This window comes from Malaclemys terrapin, chromosome 2, assembly GCF_027887155.1.
Source record: "Malaclemys terrapin pileata isolate rMalTer1 chromosome 2, rMalTer1.hap1, whole genome shotgun sequence".
NCBI classification, from domain to species: domain Eukaryota; kingdom Metazoa; phylum Chordata; order Testudines; family Emydidae; genus Malaclemys; species Malaclemys terrapin.
In genome coordinates this window covers 202,641,300-202,663,290 of record NC_071506.1, presented here as the reverse complement: position 1 = coordinate 202,663,290, position 21,991 = coordinate 202,641,300, and the positions used below count along the sequence as shown (strand labels likewise).

At 39.1% G+C, this 21,991-nt stretch overlaps 1 protein-coding gene across 9 annotated transcripts in view; it reads left to right on the top strand.

Moving 5' to 3' along the window:
- ARPP21 (cAMP regulated phosphoprotein 21) overlaps positions 1–21,991 on the top strand; it is a 256,240-nt gene that overhangs the window by 81,503 nt on the left and 152,746 nt on the right. The window contains exon 1 of one of the 9 annotated variants that reach the window (XM_054019427.1): positions 15,286–15,304. The exons of the other annotated variants lie outside the window; for them this stretch is intronic. The gene's annotated coding sequence lies outside the window, so the exon portion shown is untranslated. Of the gene's footprint in view, positions 1–15,285; positions 15,305–21,991 lie in introns of those variants that run through there. 9 annotated transcript variants of the gene reach the window in all.

The window sequence follows — 21,991 nt, the reverse complement described above, 5'->3', positions numbered from 1 at the left end:
TGATATCTAAATTTGAAAATTCACATACATTTGTTATGTGAAATAGTATTTGCCAGTGGATGAGACTCTTTACTGTTATGTATTTTCAAACTAGGGTTTTCTTTTCTTAAATGTGACTTCTTAATATGTTAGAACTTTGTTTAAAATATCATCTGCACCATTGCTATAACGTTCTATAGGACAAAGAGCCAAACCTTTCAGGCCACACTCAGGTAGAACTCCTGCTAACTTTAGGATGAAAATATGAACTTCTGGCTCCATTGGAATCAATGGTAAAACTCCTGTTGTCTTGATTGGGGCCAGGATTTCACCCAACGCCCTGGCCTAGATACAGCACGTAAATTTAGGTGCCAAATTAAGTTCTTAATTGTGTAATTGGGTTGTATATGTTCTTGCTGTTTAGATCGATGGCTTGTGGATGAAAACATGTTTTCTCTCTGTTCCCATTAACCCACTCAATAATTCTCATTTAGGTGCACAGTACTATAGTTGTTATACTTTTAAGTGGCAATACTGCTTTAGGTGCAGATGGAACCGCTAGCGTATTAACAGTTTGAGGCATCTGTAACAGGGTCTTGTCTCATCCTATGTCAGAGCCTGCCTCTGTTTCAGTTTCCCTCCTGGCCCAGCATGACTTTGCTTTTGAATTGTGTTCCGCTTCTGGATCTACTTTATTAACATAAAATAAACAGTTTCAGTCAAAGCCAGAATTTCCTAGCCTTCTCTTTCAGGCATATTAGTTCATTATTCCCCTGTTGGTCTCCTAATTTCCTCTGAACAGGCTTTTTCCCTGTGGCTGGTAAGGAGAGCCTACTTCACGATCCTTCTGACATATCCCTGCATCCCTCACAGGTCTCTCTCCTATATTTCCCCTTTTATCCAGTCATCTTCTCTCCAGATCTTTTTGAGCAGGGTAGCTTTGCTAGGTCTCCAGAAAGATGTCCTCTAGGTTATTTTAGCTCCTATTCTCTCTCTCTCTGCCACAGAAGCTCCCTCTTATAGGAAGCTTTAGCTCAGGCTAACATCACATGATGCCTGGTCACCTAACCTAGTCACCAGCCCAAGCAAAAATCCATCACCTGTGGGGTGAATAACAAGGCACAGCTGAGGTTGAACCCAACTCCTCTTAAAGGGCCAGACAATCCTGTGACAGCATCCAGCATATACACATCTATTTTTGAAAATGTATTATTTTTTTTATTTGCAAGCAAGAACAGAAGACAACCAATATACAAGAATAAAGAGTTGGCACAAACCCCGTAGAGTATGAAAACATTACTGTAATACATTTAGTCCTCTAAGTGTAGTATTTCCTCATTTTACACTCTGTATCAGTCAATAGAGCTGAAATGTAATGTTTTCACATTACAATGAAGTGTGGATTTAGTAACAAAACTTTTAAGAAACTCTTTTCAAAAAACGCATGCAAATGTCTGAACAAGTAAAATGTGCACTCAAATTGGGTACAACTGCTTACACAGACAGCAAGCAAACAGCCAAAATAGGTACTGTATTTACCCATGCAATTACCTAATCTGTACGTGTAGTTGTGGGGTTTGGGCACACAGATATACGACTAGATCTTGCAAGCTGCTGGGGCCACTCTGGCTTGATCCAGCAAGCACTTATGCCTAATATTAGGCATTTGAGTAGCCCAGTTGGCTTGAAGATGCATCTTCACTCCTTCCCTTTCAAATAGGGCAGGATTTCAGCTTTATTGACTAGCATGTAACTTGCTGTAATCGATGTGTATATTGTCACAATTCAGTGATAATGTCCTGTTTCGTCATCTACTTATGTCCAAGCAGTATCTGCCTCACCCTGCTCAACCAAATCATCATTTTCACTGTTCCTAATTACAGAAGATGAAATGTTATGTTAATTTGGTTTGTATGGACACTAGAGCTGATATTTTCAGCTGGCGCAAACTACCATAGCTAATGGAGTTTACGTTAATTGAGGATCTGGCCCCACAATCTTCCTACCAGTTTCTAGGGGTTAGTTTGTAACAGAAGATGCAAAACTATGCTTAAGTGTGTCAGTAATTACCAAGTAATGGAAATGGATATAGTTCCTCATTTTTTCTAGGAAAAAAGACACACACACGCACACACAGCCAAATAAAAAGTAGAAATTGAGGAGAAACACAAATAAAAAGAAAACTGTATTAATCTAATTAGGAACCAGAATTCTTAAAAATAATATCCAATATTCAACTAAAGTAGGCATATAAAATTGATATGAGTTCTATAATCCAAGCAAAACTGTTAATGCTGTAAGGTAACTTATTGCTTAAACAAACAGACAACTTTCTTTGTGTCTTTTTGGTTTTAATTAATTTATTGCTTTTAAGATGCTCAATGACAGTGTCCCAGGCTTCATATAAACCATATACATTCTCTCTAAAGTCAAGTAATATAAAATGTCTAGGGCATGCATTGTAGGAAAGTTGGAGGTCCATAAATAGTTTGATAGACCTTTGTGGCCAGTCCATTTCAGGAGAGTTGTTTTCCAAGAGACACCCCATCGGACAAAAGCCAAGCCAGTTCCTATGGGAGATTACCTAGGAACCAAAGGCCCCCAGAAGATATTGTGTAGGAGTTATAGGGATGTTGCCATCACCATTTTACATCTGGAACCAATAATCAGCAATGTGGGACAACCCAGAAACAATGGAAGAACGATCCAACCTGAGTTTTTCTCTTAGGACTTAATTTCGAGTATAGAACACACCCAGCGAAGCATTTGGCAGCGGAAATAAGGGCTGTACAGATGAGTTTATGTTGTGTCTCTTGAAATAGAAATACATTTAATGGACTTAAACTATCCCTCCAGATGTCAGGCTCTACGTTACTTTGTACATTCCTCCCTCACCCCCACCCCTGAGCAAGCTGGAGAGATTCCATAGAGCTGTGGCTTGGAAGCTTGTCTTGCTCACCAACACAGGTTGGTCCAATAAAAGATATTACCTCACCCACCTTGTCTCTCTAACTTGAAATCATTAGAAGTCATTTTAGAATCATGACTTAAGAGTTGTTTCAGGTATTACACTTGCCTCCGAGTCCCACTGCCAGTAACATTTTTCCACTTAACAAAATAAATATTCTCTCATCTATTGCTATCTGAAAGATCTCCATAAACAGCCAGGGAAACTAACTATAAAGGGGAAATATAAAACTGGTGATGCACAATGTGCTGTCAAATGCACAGAGTAAAATTGGAAAATATGAAAGAATGTTTTCTTCCTAACCTTTGAACTTTAGTAATCTTAGGTGCAACTTGTCACAATAAGAGAGGAAAATTTGCAGACAGCTGCGTGAGTTTTAACTTGATGTAGCTCATTAAAGTATTTTTAGTGTGCTGAAATGTCAGTGTCTTCGTTTATCTGCAGCCCCAAGAATTTAGCAAAGTAATAGCCTCTATTGTAGCTGGTAATGAGGTGCTGGAATCAGAAACTTAAAGAGCTACTGTATGTCATCGGCATAAAGGATAGATATAAGAAGGGCCAATAATAGAGTCAAAAGGGGACACCAGTGACATGTACCTTGAAGTGAAGACTGTACTGCTTTCCCCCTAGTTTAATCAATTGTATTACATTTATATGGTACCTATGACCTACATGAGCAACAAATAAAATTATGAAGAAAACAAAATAGTCCACAAGAAAAGGTGTCTTTTGTCTCTTCATTTCCATAGGCTTTCCAATGTGGGTGAAAGTTCTGTGTTCAAAGATTGTATTTATTTCCTGGTGTCATGCCTGACGACGGGTTTTATCAAAAAGGTGTGCCTTATGCTTCAGTCTGAACACAGTCAGCCTTGATTTCAGTCTGATCTGTTTCTCAAGGAGTTTGATCACGGAAACCTCTTGGCCTCGCCACATCTGGTAGTCTAAACCTGGACTTTCTCAAGTTGCATTGTACCTTTGGTGGTGTTGGAAGATCACAGTAAGAACAGAACATTTAAATTTGTTCTGAAGTAAATGGGAAACCAGTAGAGACTGGAAATCACAGGAATAGTGTGTTCATTTTGCCTTTATTGTTCATTATGAGATGTGCTGCCATGTGCTTTATCGGCTTCACTCTTGTGACTGCTGAATTCAGCCCCCAGCAGAGCAAGTTGCTGCAAGCTATGCTGGAGGAGAATAAAGTGACTATTGCCATGACTAGATTCTTGCCCAAGAGAAAAGAGTACAGTTTCCTAGACAGCTTATGATGGAAGAAGTCATTTGTCACCACTGTGGTCATCTATGTGTTCAAGTGTTGTGGCGAGTCCATGACAATGAAGCTTTGTATCATTCCAACAGTCTGTTATCTGATACCTTCGGTCTTGGGGAGGTGAGCATATCTACAAGTTCATTAAAACATTTCTTTCTTCTGTCTTTCTTGGGTGGAGCTTTTGCCTACTGCTGTTCATCAGTCTGGTGACCCATACCTGCCAGTGGGATGGACATGTTTGTATGACCTCAGGCCACCTACAGTTGAGTGTCATCCACAGATCATTAGCAAATAAGTCTAATGTTTTCTCTGTGCAATTTTATAGAAGTGCTGAAGAGCAGGTTGCATGATAACAAACGTAGTAGGATTCCATATAACATGGGCCAAACAGGTGCCCATTGTGATTTGAGAGCATTGAATGAATCCCCTATCTACTTCTTCAAAATCCGATGTGCATTCAATTGACTCTATAGGATTAATTGTTATTAATATTTGATACATCAGCATAGATGAGACGATAATCCTTTAGCACCAACAGAAGCATTTTTTGGTCATGCTCTTGCTTGTAACTTGAATCTGAGGGATAGCCTATTAGAACTTGTTTGCCAGCTGCTTTGAAGCCTTGCCATGAAAAGAGAGTCAGGAAACTGGGCAGCAGCTGGTGAGGTCATTGGTGTAAAGTACAGGTTGCTTCAGAATTACTGTGTTGTTAGGATGTCTTCTCTGAAGGAGACATTAATGTTCTCCCATCATGGGGGTCAGATTTTTTTTTTCTGGGCTTCACCAGCCACAAAGTGTAGCAATCATAGATTCACAGATTCCAAGGCCAGAAAGGACCACTGGGATCATCTACTCTGATCTCCTGTATGTCTCAGGCCATAGGGCTTCCACAAAATAATTCATAAAAAAAATTCCAAACTTGATATAAAAATTGTCAATGATGGAGAATCCACCATGACCCTTGGTAAGTTGTTCCAATAGTTAATTACTCTCACTGTTTAAAAAATACACCTTATTTCCAGTCTGAATTTGTCTAGGTTCAACTTCCAGGCATTGGTTTGTGTTATCTTTCTCTGCTAGATTGAAGAGCCCATTACTAAATATTATTAAATTAGGTTCATGAGTGATGGGATGAACATTCCTCACAGCTGCTGGGGCTTCTGTTTCAGTGATAGTTCTAAATCCATCAATAACTAGGGAATAGGTATTGTTCCTCCCGTCTCTGTGAGGTCTTATCTGATTTTGTTTAGTCTGTGAAGTAGGCTGAGAGCTCTTTTGGAGTGAGTGAGACTTGTGTGTTTTGTTTTTTCTGCATGGAAGTGTGTTGTACGAGCTGTTATTTGGCTGAAGCAAACATGTTTAAGCAACCTTTATGGCTGCAGCATGTGTCCTTTGGTGGCTGCTGAGTGGGTTTTGCTCAGTAGGCACTCCAGCCTTCTGCATGCTTTTTTCATTTTCCATAGTTCAGACAACTGTTATGACCTCTAGGAGCATGTTATTTTGGAACTAGTTCCTCCCATGTTTCAAACAGAACTTGGCTGAAGTATTTTTTTCTACTTTGCCAATGTTTCGGTGTTTTGGGTGGGTGGGTGAGTGGGTTTCCCCTGCGAAGTCCTGTTTTCCAGAACCAAGATTTCTGGGAAAGATCTAATTTTGATTGATCGATTTAGTCATTACCTTTTAATTACATAATCTCTGTTTTGAAGAGATGATGGTCTGGCCAGAAGAGTGTTATGTTATCCACCATTCTGTGATCTAAAAGGAAGGCTAGTGCATGCTAGCTATGTAGGAGAGGTCAGAGCCCAGGTTTGTCAAGAAAAATAGAAGGACTTGGGCTATTCTATCAGATGAATTGCCCTCATACAGATGTTGAAATCTATTAGGATAATTAATCTTTTATGACTCTTAACAGTTGTGGTAGAAGCCCTTTTAATTCTAGGAATCTTGCTAGGCCCTTGGTGTTCCTCTTGTCTACGTATTAGAAGAATTCCTGGTTTGTTTGGGGTGTTTTTGTGTTGCTGGATTCACATATAATGTGGGCGCAGTTGTGTGTCTTCATTAACAACAGCTGAACGTTATGATTGCTATATAGAGTTTGAACACACTTCATAAAATGGTCTGCAAAGCCAAATCTGCTCAGTTAGGTGTGACTCAGTCGCGGGTATTTTTTAGTGTTTGAAAATGCTTAAGTGGACTTTACACTTGGTTCACCGAGCTGCCTGCAGCAGCACTCTGAATTGTTGAATTTTGAACATTTGTTTGCAATATCTGTTCTGGGGGGGCAGAAAACTCCTTGAGTATTTTATTAGCGTTTTCCTTGGACTTGCTCCATCAGAAGGCTGCTGCGTTTTGGCTCCTGAAACCAGACATCCCAGAATCTAGGGGGATTAGAGCCTGTGTAAAGCATCTGCACCTCCCACTCCTCTGTAGCAGCATGTCTTTCCTGCCAGTGGCTGCTTCAGAAATCCCTTTCATAGGGAGAGATGCTGTTCAGAATAGTAATAACTTCCAATCACGCATCATGCAATACATTTTGCCTTTTTTTCCCTTTCCTTTCTCTGGTCCCTCTCCTGAAGGGCTATGAATCCAAGGCCCTTTCCAGAGGCTTCTTGGGGCTGGGGTGTTGTACACAGCAGGAGTCACTCCCCACAGGTTCAAGAAAAGTAACCTGCCTGAACTCTGTGTTTGGTTGAAATATCTCATACCAAAACTTTTTGGAAAAGTTGTTAACATTCTTTTCTATACTCTGGTCTTTACAAGCATATACCACATTGGTGTGTGTGTGTGTCTCTTTCTCTCTATAACAGGGACAATCGAGGCAACTCAGGAGAAGCAGCTTTATCCCCTGGGTTGGCCCTCTTCCGGTTTCTATTGAGCAGCCTTAGTAGTCTTCCTTGCAGATCAACTGGTGCTGCAGTGCCACAATCTTGTCCAGTGGTAGGTAATGCCAAAGGAGAAGAAAATGACAAGAAAAGGGAACAAACAAAAATCAAGAAGAATGAAAAATGTGTGCCTCTTGCTGGAGTGCACGTTCTGCAGTTTTGCTCATAAAGAGCTCTCGCTCCCCCTACTGGGCCTTTCACAAGGGATTCACTAGGCCTGGAAGGCAGTCTCCTGGGCCTCTAGCCAGGGGACTCAAGCTTGCCTAACCAGGCTAATCACTGTGTGATGATGACAAGGCAAGTACAGAATAATGTATGTAGATAAAAAGGAGCAGGAAGCCCCCTGTCTCTCACCTGTTCCTCAGACATACCTACTTGCCAAGATAAACAAATTTTTCCTGCTCTCTTAAGGAAAATTGGATCCATAGAGAGCTCCACTTAAGCAAAATTTAAAGAAGCATTTATTTAGGGACTTTGATTCCTCCACCAGACCCAATATTTCTCCCTGCCCATCCTCCATATATGGGTCCTAAGGCTTTTATCTCCAGGGCATTGGCCAAGCTTTCTCTCTTAATTCAGCATCAGCTACCAGAGAAAACGGCTCTGGAACTACCTAGAAAGAATTTCCAACAGGACTAGAAATATTTAATCAGTCAACTGCTTGTGGAAATGGAATTGGAGGAACTAGAAGAGCCTGGCTTCTAAACAACTTCCACTTTTTGTAGGAGAAAATAGACAGGAGAAGTCTCTTCCAGTCTGGTTAGCAGTCCAGAGAAGATTAGCATTCCTCACCCTAAAAGGATCTCTGTAGGTGAGATTGTGTTTTAATCTGAACAGACAATTCAGTGATGGAAGCATTTCAACTACATAAGAAGGACCAGAGAAAGTGAGTTTGCTGTTCAGTAAGGAGAAGTCAGCCTGCAATCTATCAAAGCACCCTATGTGGGAGGAAAGCCCAATCTCTAAACCAGCTGGTTGAGAAAGAAAAAGATCATTCCAGGGGAGTAACCTTTAAAGCAAGAAGTCTTCAGCTTGATCACCAATAAGTGGGGATCACCCCGCTGAGATCTATTTGTGTCTGTGACCAACATGAAGGTTCATCAGTTATGTATCCACCACAGGGAAGCAAGAGCCTTATCCAAGACTTTTTATTCACGGCCTATACGTGGCATTTACCTATGACATATGCCTATGCCTATGACATACATGGGCACCTCCCATATAATTTTCCTTGGAAAACTGAATGTCTCCAACTACTAGAACTAGTCAAAAATGTTCAAAAGTTTCCCAGAAAGCAACACTTTGTTTAAAATTTTCATGAAAATTATTTTCTATTTTTTGACAAGCTCTAGCAAATATAGTTAATTTTTTATGGTTCTTGAATGGACAAGGATGTGAGAGGGCAAATCACTTTTCCCAAGGACTTTGCATGGTTTGTTACAAGGATAAGGTTGTACTTCACACCTGTCCAAGTTTTCTCCCCAGAATAAACTTCAGAGCTCTACATAAGAAAAGAGAGAGAGAGAGAGAGTCCTTATCAATTTTAGCACTGATGCTAAGATTGGAAAAAAAAAAAAAATCTGGCAGACCTTCAGCTTACGAAGCTTTCTCAAACACCATCTGAGGAGGTTCTTCAGGAAATTGGATGCTACCTTCTTCCTTGTCAAAACATTGAAAGAATTTCCCCTCTGTTATGGAAGATCTCGCCTGGGCTCTTAATGGAGAACAGAGGGATTGGGGTTGACCAAATACTGTGGTTCTTTCTTGACTGGCTGCATCCTATTTATGAACATGAAAGAAGAGATACACTGTGGTCTGTCTAATGCAGACTAGACTGTAGAATTAGCATGTATGAGTATCTCTGTATTGCAATTGGAGATGTGACTGCAGCTTGGGTAGGCATGCCAGAACTCCCTTTAATATGGCTAGCATGGCTAAAAGTCATAGTGAGGATGGAGCAGCATGGGTTCTGCCTCAGGCTAGCAATGTGCCACCATGTTTTCCCTGCTATTTTTAGTCTGGCTAGTGGATTCAAGGTAGCACGGTATGCCCTCCTGAGCTGCAGTTGCTCCCCTAATTGCAGGGTAGACATATCCTAAGAGGGGAAGAAAATGCTTTAGGCTATTTTAAAGGTATCTTAATATAACTAGTGATGCTTTCTCTTGTTGACACACAGTTCAGAGGCTTTTTTCTTTTGCACTTGAATGACTGACTGAAAAATAGCTTGTTTGTAAAACATCAAGCTTTCCATGGATTTAGATCATTAGATCGCAGTCAAATAAAATCAATTGTTCCTATTCCTTTTATTTCCTTTGTCTCTTCTCCTGTCCCCCTGCCCATGTTTTAAACGAACAAGGAGATTAAGTGCAAATAACTCTATTAATATAACATTACAATTGAGAATGAAAATGTCAGGAAATTCAGTTATGGTTCCCACAACAATCATAACTAAGCCACATTGCACATAGATATTAAAATACAAACATCACTACAATATACAGCAATACAGAACACTCATAGAGCATGTTATGGTTGCTGTGGGAACCAGAATTTTGAATTTCTTGACTTTTGTATGCTTAAAATCTCAACTGAATTGTAGCATTAATGTAACTATTTTACATTTAATTTTTTGTGGACATTGATGATAAAAATGGTATCATTCATGCCATCTGTGTATCTTTGTATAATGACTCCACAATGAATCAGTCCTTTTTCTTATTCAGTTTTTCTGCAAATGAATTGCAGAGCAAATTAATGTGTGCAATAAAATGAAAAATATAAAAATGTAATTTTTCAGTATGGCCAAACTGTAACGTTAGCTTATAGTCCAAAGGGTCTTTTTTCCATATGTAATTTTATACGAATAAATTGAAATATTAATTATTACATTGTATACTTGTACAAATAAACTTATTTAAATAACATTTTTAGTCTGCTGACTTATCAAGTTCTTATTGTTCTATAATCTAGCCAATTGTCTTCAAAGGAGAGTGTTTTGTATGATATTGGGAAATAATTCTGCAAAGTTCTGAGTGTCCTCAACTTCCACTGCAGTAGACAGCACCATGCTGAGCATCTGTTGTAACGTAAAGCTTAAAGCTCTCTCTTTCCATCATCCTCTGCTTAGGACTCTCATTGAAATCAATAGGAATTTTCTATACCACAGCAGGATAGTTTGTAATCAACAGCAGGATATTGTCCTTACTCTGGTTTTGTTAATTTTGTTCTTATAGCTGACCTTAGCGTGGCTTTGTAAAGAATTTTTTAAAAAAATAACTAAAGGCTAGGATTTTCAAAGAGACCGAAGTGAATTAGGTGCCCACTTCCCATTGAAAGCCAATAGAAACATGCCTAACTCCCCTAGACATCTTTGGAAATCTCAGTTTAAAATCCCAAATCAGTTAACAGAATCTATATATAGACTTAGGAACCAGATTTTCAAAAGAAACTCATCTGAGCCTCTGACCTTATGTGCTCATGTCAGATGTTGGTTTAGACAATGGAATTTAGATGTTCGTTTTGTCTTTTATGGTAGCCCCAGTGGCTCATTTCAGGATCCACAATGGTGTATGCTCTATGAACACACATTAAAAAAAGACTACAATCAGTTTGAGTTCTTAATTCTAATTACAAGCCAGTTTTGAAAATTTGACCTAAAAAACTTCATTTTAAAATATTTCTAAAAAGCAGTTTCAGCTTTACTTAACTTTTGCTTCCTGAGCTCAGGGGACTATGTTTCCATTGCAAACCCTAATAATACCACAGCGACTAAAATGGTGCTGGAAATTGTACAGCAAGGCAGTAATTATGGGTCAAGACTGCCAGCCTCTTTGCTTGCAGATCAATCAAAAGTTGGCTGTCAACAAAACAAGTAACATTAATTATCTGATAAAGGAAGGTAGGTCCAGTATGGCATTCATTGCCAAGATTTGTCTGGATGATTTAACTGGTTCTGTCTTGGCACAGCTGCTTTCAGCTAGATATATAGGGCTCAGGAGTGGGAGGGACCTCTGCGCTTTGCATCTGTCCTCTGATATAAAAGGTGTCATATACCAGATCTGAAGTGCTTTGGAGGCATCCACTTAGGACCAGACTTCAGAGGGGCTCTGGCATGTGGAGTCAGTTGCAAGATCAGGGTGCAATTCCTGAGATAAAACAAATGTGGTATACAGGCTACCCTGAAATGCATTGGGCTACTTAGTCAAGCTTGTTGAGTTACTGTTGGACCTGGTACTAGACCTGCCTAGATTGAATGATTTGTCTTTGGAGAACTTCAGCAAACATTCACAAGATAGCACTGATCTGCTGGCCCAGGATCTTATGGGCCTTCTGACAGCTCTGGGCCTGCATAAGGTGGTATTAAACTTCATGAACTCTTGTGGAGCCACTCTTGATCGAGGGCAAACTCTTGATTTGCTGAATGCTGCAGCAATGAAGATTACAAATATCTTCTCTATTGCATTTGGAAAAAGGAACTTTTGAAACTAGTCCAGTTATTTATTCTTTGTAAGAGCAATGCTGAATCTGAGGAACCTTAAATAGCCTTTGAAAATCATCTATGACATATGGAACCGCCCTCCCCACCCCCCAGTAATGCTGTTCAACAAGGAAAATGCTGTATTTTTAAGGGGAATAGAGAGATGATTCTTGTTAAATGTAAACCCTTTTTATACAGAAATATTTTGGAGAAGCAAACTTTCCAAAATATTTAAAACAAATTTCAAGTATCTTTCTATTGCAATAGCACTCACTTTGAATCCTCTCTCCCGTGGATTTGTTTTGGGATGCTACTGTGTTATAATTTTATACTGTCATCTTATCACTCATACCTATGGCATTGACAAAGAAAATAAGAAACGATAAGTTTTAAAATTGTTGTTCTAGGATGGGATCCAGAATTTCTTTCAATAATATAAAGTTATTTCAAAGTAATGTATTATTATAACTCCAATGAATCTCCAACTGAGTTGTAAGTGTCTGATCATTTACACTTGCTCCCACTGGTATCTGCCAGAATTAGAATGGCTAGAAGCTTGCTAGCAGTCAGCATTTGTAATAAATTACCAAGTCCCTGGGTATAATAACCATACGCTGAAAAGTGGCTTCTTTACTATGTGTTTTTATTTTTATTTTTTAAATAGTTGTTCACTGTATTTCTTAATTGTCTTCCATGGTTGGCCTTTCAATATGAATCAAAGGGAATCTCAGAGCTTTCAAAATGCTTAACCAATGCATTATTAATCTGTATCAAACAATGCATATTCCACTTAAGATTTTACAAATAATATATAAGATACTCTGTTGAATTTTTTTTTTAGAATACCTTGGGCAGAGAAATTACTTTGCTACAGGCAGCATCATAAATACAACAAAACATACCATAAGATTTTCACATATTTTATTGAGTTTTGCAAAAAAAATTCAGGCATATACATATAAAATGTCAGAAGCAAATAGAAGGGAATACATTAATTCCATTGCACTTAGATGAGTTACAATAAAACATGCTTTAGAGTAAGGTCCTTTTTGTTAGGAAGCCTATTTTACAGGGAAGATCATAGTTCCTCAGAATTTGGCTTACAGTGATAGTTATTGGCCTGCCTTTTCTTGTAGTTGGATCATGTTTCATCTGCTTTTGGAAAGCTTGAAGGTATCAAAAATAAAGCCTGTGGTTCAAAGGCATAGTATTACGTAATGAGAAATATTGACTGAACAGATTTTGTGTGATATATAAAGTCATAATTTTAATTCTTGTCAGGGAAGATCAGGTTGGCTTCAAAATATGATTAAAATTGGTGAAAAATTAATTTGTTCAGAAATGAACCTTTAAAATGTTTATACAAATGCACCTGAAATTCACTGGGGGCGATTAGGATGAATACTTTAACAAATGGTCCATTTTTTTCTGGCATGTACATTTTTTACTTTGTGGAATATTTCTTTAAACTTCATTTTTCCTTGCAAAAGGCTGTAAACCGGTACATTCTTCTTTTCTGCTGTCACGGACAACACTACTTCATTCGGCAGTATTTGAAATGCTCTGTTTGTTACATATTGAAATTAACACTTTTAGAGTCATAGCAAAAGACCAGGGAAATCAATGATTCACAGGCTTCTCAATTAGAAGCCTGTGAATCAATTGAACACTTCTCACTTCCTCACAATAAATCCAGGAACTGGGCTAGCTTCTCAGCTGATGTAAACTGGCATGGCTCCACTGACTTAAGTGAAACTCTGCCAATTTACACCAGTTGAGAATCTAGACCACTGAATTTTTACAAAAAATATTTTTCTCCATTATAATAAACTGTTGTTAGTGGAGGGTAAAATGCATATTTAAATTAATAACTACATCGAGACTTTTGAAGCTGGGCACCTTGACCTGAAGTCACTGGGAGTTTTTGTCCGAGTAAGGACTGTAAGAATGGACTCATAGGCAGCGGTCCTGATCCCAGATAAGTAGTCTGTATGTCCAAAAGCATCAGTCTAAAACCCCATAGAAATGTTTGGGGGAGGAATATTTTTATTTGAAAGGAGATCTTCTCCAAAAACTATTATTAGTTGAAGGATCTTGACGCAATGGAAATATATATTTTTTTCAATTCATAAATTGTTACATGATTGGGCAAAATTTGAAAACGTACCTTTCCCCCAAAGGATCTGTAGCACAAGTCTGTCTTTTGATACAAATCTACTTTGGGCTGACTACCATATTCAATAAAGAGTGAACACCTATACTTTCTTTCATGAGCTTTGCTAAAATACTCTATGTGAATTCTGTGCTAAGGTTTCTGCAGAAGTGCATTTTATAATCAGATTGATATTTAGTTTGAGGTACTTAGCACAGCAAGAAAACTATGTGATGATATGGCCATTTCTGGAATGGAAACAGAATATGTTATGGCGTATCAAACTTTTCTCCCACATTTCCATTCTGTAATTTAAATCTTCGTATTTTTAGATCATTGATGCAGTTAGTGTGTTCCACTGACAAGCAAGACCGATTGCCTCACAGCGGGTAAACACAATTTTGGATATTATAAAAGCCTTTTTAAAATAGTGATGTTAAAACCACATTTGAAGCTTCAGAAGTTTGAATCCAAGTAACAAGATTTAAAGTCCATAAAATAAATAAGTAAAAAAATAAAATTATTTCTTTTAAAAATATATCCTTTTGGATATTTGTTTTTAAACTTTAAATGGCCTAGAACTTTGAGACACTGAATTGAATACTTGATATCTGCAGTAGCTTCACCATTGTTTTTTATTTATTCAAGTGACAAAAAGCTGTCTGAAGAGGAATATTATAGGCCGCTGTTCATATATTCCTCCCTTCCCCAACCTGTTAGCTCCTTCTCTTGTCCATCTGTCAGCATTTCTTTCCTGTCTGTGAGAAGAAACCAAATAGACACTTAAAAATTATTTCCACTTTCCATTTTGTTCATTTGCCACTTGGGGGCTAGAATTACCCACTAGAAAAGGTAACGTAACATAAATGTAGAAACCACAGGACTTTGACAGCAGTTCCTCACAAGCCACAGCTGAAAATCCACCATTGTGAATCGGTGCTGATGTTTTTCTAAGTAAACTGTTTTGACTTTCACTTTTTTTACTGATGTAACTGCTTTGAAGAGGACTCCTTTCTCCTTCGTAGGTGCTAGAATTCTATGCTTCATTCTGTTTTGTGCTGTATCACTTAGAGGTGATTTTTGCTGCATTTATTGCATTGACAAATTCAGTATAATATGTTTGATGAGGAAATGTGTGCGCAGCAATGCATCTTGTATGTTGAGCATCTTGTATAGTGACCAGTATTTTAAGACAGAATGGTAATGCTCTGATTTTTTTGAGGGAAGGGGTGAACAAATGTTCAGATCATCATTTTTATTGTAGGGCTTGATCCTCAGAGCTGGTGAGCATCTTCCTAGAAGTAAACCTAAGTTGAGGGTGTTCAGCACCTTACAGTAGCAAGTAGAGCGTCTGATCCAAAGTCTCCTGTTGTTTTCAATGGGCTTTTTATCAAGCTCTTAATCATTAGTAATTTTAACCTCTGACTCATAATTATAAATATTTGCTTTTTGTTTTTCCCCATTATGGGTGTGCAAAGAATGGAGATTCAAGGCTTTTCTTTGTAATGAGTGACATTCATCACTTAACTGCATTTAACCGACACCCAAAATACAACAATGAAAAGAGTGCCTGTGTGCGGTGGGTATTTTTAAAACTTCATTTTTCTTTATGCTGTAAGGATAGTTTACTGTGCAATCCATAATGTGTTCTTTATCTTAAAATCAACATTTTTGTTTTTGTGTATTCCCTTTAACCACCCTTATTTGCTTTCTTTCTTTGTTTCTTTTATTTTAAGAAAGACTGTAAATGAGAAAATGCTATACAGAATGAGTCTCAAAAAAACAGTTGTGATAATCTTCAGGACACTCATGAAACCCACAAAACTGAATTAAAAATAGAGATGGTGGTGTTAATATCTGGATTAGATTTGAGGCCCAAATTCAACATTGCCAAAAATCTCGTGAACTCTGCTGACATTGTGAAAATGTCCTTGGGAGAGTTCTGCTATCTGAAATGCTACAAATGTCATACTATCCATTGTTCTCATGAGATTTCTACCATCTGGGGCTGAGATCGTGCATAAATGGTGCTCTCGTTAGTCTGGCATGACCATCTCCAAACTTAGACAAAAATGATTCTTCCTTGTTCCATACAAGAGGCTCCAGGAACCTCTTTTTGCTTTGTATTTGTACTAGGACTCCTAGGCACTAGAGCAGTACAAATAATAACAGATTTTGGAGATTCGGGATCAGGAATTCTAAGCCAGTCTTCCTGTCCCCAACTTCATTCTCTTCTGAACACAACTAAAATCAAGGCGTAGGACTGTTTTCCTGCCAATAGGGGGGAAAAAAACAATATGGAGTTTTAGGGTCTGATCCAAAATCTCCTAAAGTCACCCTTTTTACTTCAGTGGGTTTTGGATTGGGCTCATACTTTGCTTTTTGCATAGAGTGTTAGTTTTTTTTAAACTAATACTTACATTCTTCTGGCATCTCTGACATGAATATTACTTCAGCCAGAGGAATGAGTTAGGTAATTATTTTCTCTGCGAAGATATCAAGTAAAGAGATGCATGTTAACATAGCATATCAACGTTTATGTGTAACATACTGAGATCCTCTGAATCTTATAACTATACAGGGATATGCATACAAAACAAATAATATTTGTTCTTTTTTCCATATCTAGTGTATTTTTTTGCCTACTATGTGGTTTTTATCAGTGTTAATAGCAATTTATGGAAACTTTGTTCAACAGAATTGGCAGCTGAGAAGTGCCATATTGCACATCATGGGCTTGTTTCTGGCCATTGATTTGAATAGATCATCAGTTTTCTTAAAGTTAAGAATGCAGTAGCAGATTGACTTACACATTAGAGTCTTTCTTTATATTTACCTTTAAATGTATCTGCCCAGGAATTGTATTTGTCTCTCTTCTGGTTGGTGTTAATTAGAAAAAAAATTGATAAAGGCATGGCTCTTGTATACCAAATAGGAAGAGCTGGGAAATGCTTATCAGATCTCCTCATGTCTCTTCAAAGCTATAACATTCAAGATTTAGGCAAATTAGAAGAGGTAAACTAACATAAGCCTAATAAAATAGTCTTGCAGTGGAAAGTATTAGAGGATCTATTTCTTCTCATTGGCTTCAGTGGGTGTAGGATTAAGCCCTGAATATAGAAATTGTTTGGAAAATGTGCTTACAAGTGTGTTCTCTATTAAAAGAGGTTAAATACCAACTGTATGTTAGTAAAAAGGAAAAAAAAAATCTTCCAGTTTCTATGGGAAGAGGATTACAGTTAAATGGAAAAAAATATGCCTTTTTTCCTATTATCTCCCTGGAAATTTGTAAACCTGATATAGATTTATTGATTTTTTTTTTCCAGAAAAGAGTATAACTTTTCTTTAACTACATGCTGGCTTTGTGAGAGAATGGTATTATGACTAGCAAGCATAACCATAATATTTCATTTAAGTAGTCAAAAAGTGGGGGGCAGGGTAGATCCTCTCCTTTTTGAAAGGCCCTGGTCTTCTGTGGTCAGTATTTGTACAGTAAGAGAATTCTAGTACTTAGTCTCAGGTATGTTCCTATAGAACAGTGTTCTGCTGCTAGCGATTGTTTTCCTTTAGTGTTTGCCAATTAAGCTAGTTTGTGAAAATATACAATTTTGATAAGGAATGGAAGGATGAGTACAGGAACCATTATAAACTGGGAGTTAGGAGAACATTACGTGGATAGCAGGAGAGGCAGAGTAATGTGTAACTCAGTGATCGGCAACCTTTGGCACGCGGGCCACCAGGGTAAGCCCCCTGGCAGGCCGGGCCGGTTTGTTTACCTGCCGCGTCCGCAGGTTTGGCCGATTGCGGCTCCCATTGGCCGTGGTTTGCCGCTCCAGGCCAATGGGGGCAGCGGAAAGCAGTGGCCAGCACATCCCTTGGCCTGTGCTGCTTCCCGCCGCCCCCATTGGCCTGGAGCGGCGAACCACGGCCAGTGGGAGCCGCAATCGGCCAAACTTGCGGACGCGGCAGGTAAACAAACCGGCCCGGCCCGCCACGGGGCTTACCCTGGTGGGCTGCATGCCAAAGGTTGCCGATCCCTGGCGTAACTCATTTCTGCAACCCTTTTATTATAGGAATGCAGTGGTGTTGTAGCTGTGTCACTCCCCGGTAATTGGAGAGACAAGGTGGGTGAGGTAATATCTTTTATTGGACCAACTTCTGTTGGTGAGCGAGACAAGCTTTTGAGCTACACATAGCTCTTCTTCAGGTCTGGGAAAGGTACTTAGAGTGTCACAGTTAAATACTGCCCACTAAATGTAACCCACTAACACCTCTATTTGTCCTATAAGTACAGGTGTGTCACCTTGAATGGTCCCTTAGGCCTGGTCCACACTAACCCCCCACTTCGGACTAAGGTACACAAATTCAGCTACGTTAATAACGTAGCTGAATTCGAAGTACCTTAGTCCGAACTTACCGCTGGTCCAGACGCGGCAGGCAGGCTCCCCCGTCGATGCCGTACCGGCGTCGACGGCAAGCACTTCCGGGATTGATCCGGGATCGATTGATTTATTGCGTCTTGTCTAGACACGATAAATCGATCCCAGAAGAGCGATCGCTTACATCCGGATCAGGAAGTAAGTATAGACGTACCCTATTAGTATATGTGCTAACTACTTATGCTAAACTATCTGTTCAGCCTTGTATTTAGCTGTGACACTGAGTACCTTTCCCAGACCTGAAGAAGAGCTCTGTGTAGCTTGAAAGCTTGTCTCTATCACCAACAGAAGTTAGTCTAATAAAAGACATTACCTCACCCACCTTGTGCCTCTATTACAGGAATGCGTCAATCCCGTGACGAGTATCAGAAGAAGTATAGAGCAGTGCTTATGAAATCATGTTTCATCTACATCCTGAGTTGTTATAAGAAGACTTGCTCCAGGAGAAACTAGCCAGAAAAATTTCCCCAGGGAGAAGATCTATAGTACTTTTGTGCACAAACTGTATTTTTACATGAGTTTAATCTGTCTCATCCTGTGCTCTAATACATTTTTCTCAAAGATGACTTAGCTAGACTCAGTATGACTTAGGAAGGCACCAGTTCATCATTCCCAGTCCATTTAGACTTGAGTTCTTCAGAGGCAAAGTGCTTTTGGTGTTATTTCAGATAAACTTTAAAAAAATGAAGAAAGAAATAAGAAAAGCCTTACATATAGTTAATGTACATGTGAGGCAAAGTAGAAGTATCTCATGTTTTGGGAGAACAACATTTTAGAAAACTGTACTATACTGTGAGACACTGACAGAAAAAATAGGCCAGGATACCTTTGCCATTAGGAAAACAGGAAATATTTTAAGTACTCAAAATATAGAGTATTTTATTTGGATTTTAAGAGGAACAAATTAAATTTTTTTTTCTTTTTTCCTTAGTTTCTCTGATTCATTTGATGTGTATGGCATACAGTCTGTATTTTCTCTTCTAGAACTCGGTGGGTACCTGTAGCAATAGCACCTCAAACTATGTCAGTTCCCACACTGCGGGTTAGGGCTGAGTGTGATGAGTACTTGGATGAGACTCTTCCAAGGAAAAAAACACAGGATGCTTCAAGAGCTAGTGTTGATAATTTAGGCCCTGATGGTACAGTGAGCTATGTGCAGGCAAAGTTCATTGCGTATGTTCAAGAGTATAATCCTAGAAGATTATACTCTTACAATATGTCTACACTGCAGCTGGGAGCATGTTTCCTAGTGAGAGTCGACAGACATGTGCTAGATCTGCTTGATCTAGTGCGCAAAAATAGCAGTGTACCCAAGGACAATACAGGTAGCAGCTCAGGCTAGCAGCCTGAATACAAATCTGCCTGGAGACCCTTGGTACATATTCGGGCAGCTAACCTGATCCTCCTCCAATACTATGGCCAGCTACACTGCTAATGTTAGCGCAGTTAGTGTGTGTCTGTCCACTTGCGCTGGGAAGCACACTCCTAGCTGCAGTGTAGATGTACTCTTAGTCAGTACTAATTGCATACCTGGTTTTAGGATACACTGTGTTGGTGGAAAGCCTGTCTTTCTGATAAAATATAAAGCCATTCTCTTGACTGTTTGAGATTAAAACTTCCATGGCACTTTTTGCAAGATAAGGAGTGTTTATTCCAGTGTCCTACCAAAATTGTAATTTGAGTAATTTCATTTTGCCCACCTAAATTCCTTCTGCAGTTTCAGTTGTATAAGGTATTCTCCACTTTCGTATCTGCTCATTTTTGTTGTTGTCTTTTCGATACTTCACATTTAATATGCCAGTTGAAAGGAGAACCCAACATTATTTGAGTTTCCCTCTGTTCCTCTAGCAGCAGCCAAAGATCTTCTCGTTTGTTGTCATCTTTTCTTTTTAAAGGCAACTGGATATCTCAAATGGTCAATAATGTGATCCAGAACCTTTCAAAACCAGCCTAGTTGTCTAGGATTTGACAATTGTTATCATTTTGATGGTTGTTTGGAGGTCTGCATGAAATGTGTTGGTGGCCTCAGCACAGTTTGTAGTAAATTCAAGGGTATGGCTACACAGCAAAGAAAAATCCCCGGCTGTCCTGTGCCAGCCGACTTGGGCTTGTGGGACTCAGGCTGTGGGGCTGTTTCATTCCTGTGTAGACTTATGGGCTCGGGCTGGAGCCTGGGCTCTGGAATTGTCCTACCTCGCAGAAGCCCAGGCTCCAACGTGACCCTGTGAGCCTGAGTCAGCTGGCACAGGCCAGCCATGGGTGCTTTGAAGACATACCTCAATTAATATTCTCAGTTGAAAGGCCAGTAATAAAGGCACATAGAAACTGAGGTAACCTCTTACCGAGAGAGATGGTCCTGCCTGCCCCTGGCTGGGAGATATTGGTAAGGGAGTGTGGAGAAACTTGATTTGCTACTGCCATTGCAGCGTTTGTTTTGTGAGTGGAGAACCAAAGCTGCAAGAACGCTAAGATCACTTTTTAAAATGTTTTCCAGTCTTTGTATTTGAGGACTTACCTTCAGCCTTTTAAGAGTCATTAAACAACTAGTAGCATTCCCTCTGTTTGTTTTTCCATAGTGGGTCTGAGGTTGATTATTTATAATCTGAGATAGATTGATTATTCATATCCTGGTATGTGAAGATCCAGAACTTGTTCTTGTCTTTTCTCTCAAGTATATGCATGTGTTTCTGGTGTGCCGGATATAGAGACAGCAGTGAGAAAAAGCAAGAGCACAACATTACCAACCAAAAGGGTTAAAAAATCATGAGTTTGGTTAAAAATGGTGTTTTTAAACATAAATAATGGATTATTTTTATTTCCCTTCCAGTTTTTGAGTCTTAAAGGATCATATTTTCAAGCTTTTCTTTGCAACCATGAGGGCTAGAAAGACGCTTATTTGTTTTAAATTAAAGTGGAGATTTTTCCCGTAATCACTTGACTCCAGGAGCTTGGGTTTAAACAAAACACTAAATAACATGGAACTCATGCTCGTAATCACAACAGTTGACAACCCTGAGAGCAATATGGGCAGAGCTGTTTTGTAATACTTTTTCTGTATGCAGTGTTGGTATTGCTGTGCTGGTCCCAGGATATTAGAGAGACAAGGTGGGTGAGGTAGTATCTTTTATTGGATCAACTTCTGTTGGTGAGAGAGACAAGCTTTTGAATTTTACACAGAGCTCTTCTTCGGTTCTGGGAAATGTACTCAGAGTGTCTCAGCTAAATACAAGGTGGAACAGATCGTTTAACATAAATAGTTAACACATATTTCAATGGACCAATCAAGATGAAGAAGACTGTTAATGCCGCTCAGTCATGGGCGGAGGGGGGGGTGGAGTGGAGGGGAGGAAAGAAGGGGAATAAAATAAATTTCCTGTGGTTTCAAGGATTCCAAGGAGAGCCCTAATTACTGGTGAGGGCTGCCTTTTTATAGTTGAATCATGTATATTGGGAATTATGAGTGACATTTCTTTATGGTGAGAGAGAATCCCAGATTGTATGCTCCTATATTTCATGGATCCTCTGAAATACTACATCTGTCAAAATCCCACCCAAAATCTATTGTGTGGTCTCATATTTTGAGTGTTTGGATGGATAAGGGCCCTGTCCTGTAAAATTAATGTCACTGAGAAGTGGGAGGGAACCCAACATCCAGACACAGGCTATGTCATCCCTTTTCCGGTTTTGTTACCCACCCTAGCCCTACAAGCACTTCTTTAGCCTTTTTACTTAGCAAATCTTTTTAGAGAATGTGTTTGTGATTAGGGTCTGATCCTGTCAGGTGCTGAATGTCTCAGATGAGCACCCTCAAATCTGTTAGAGAGGGG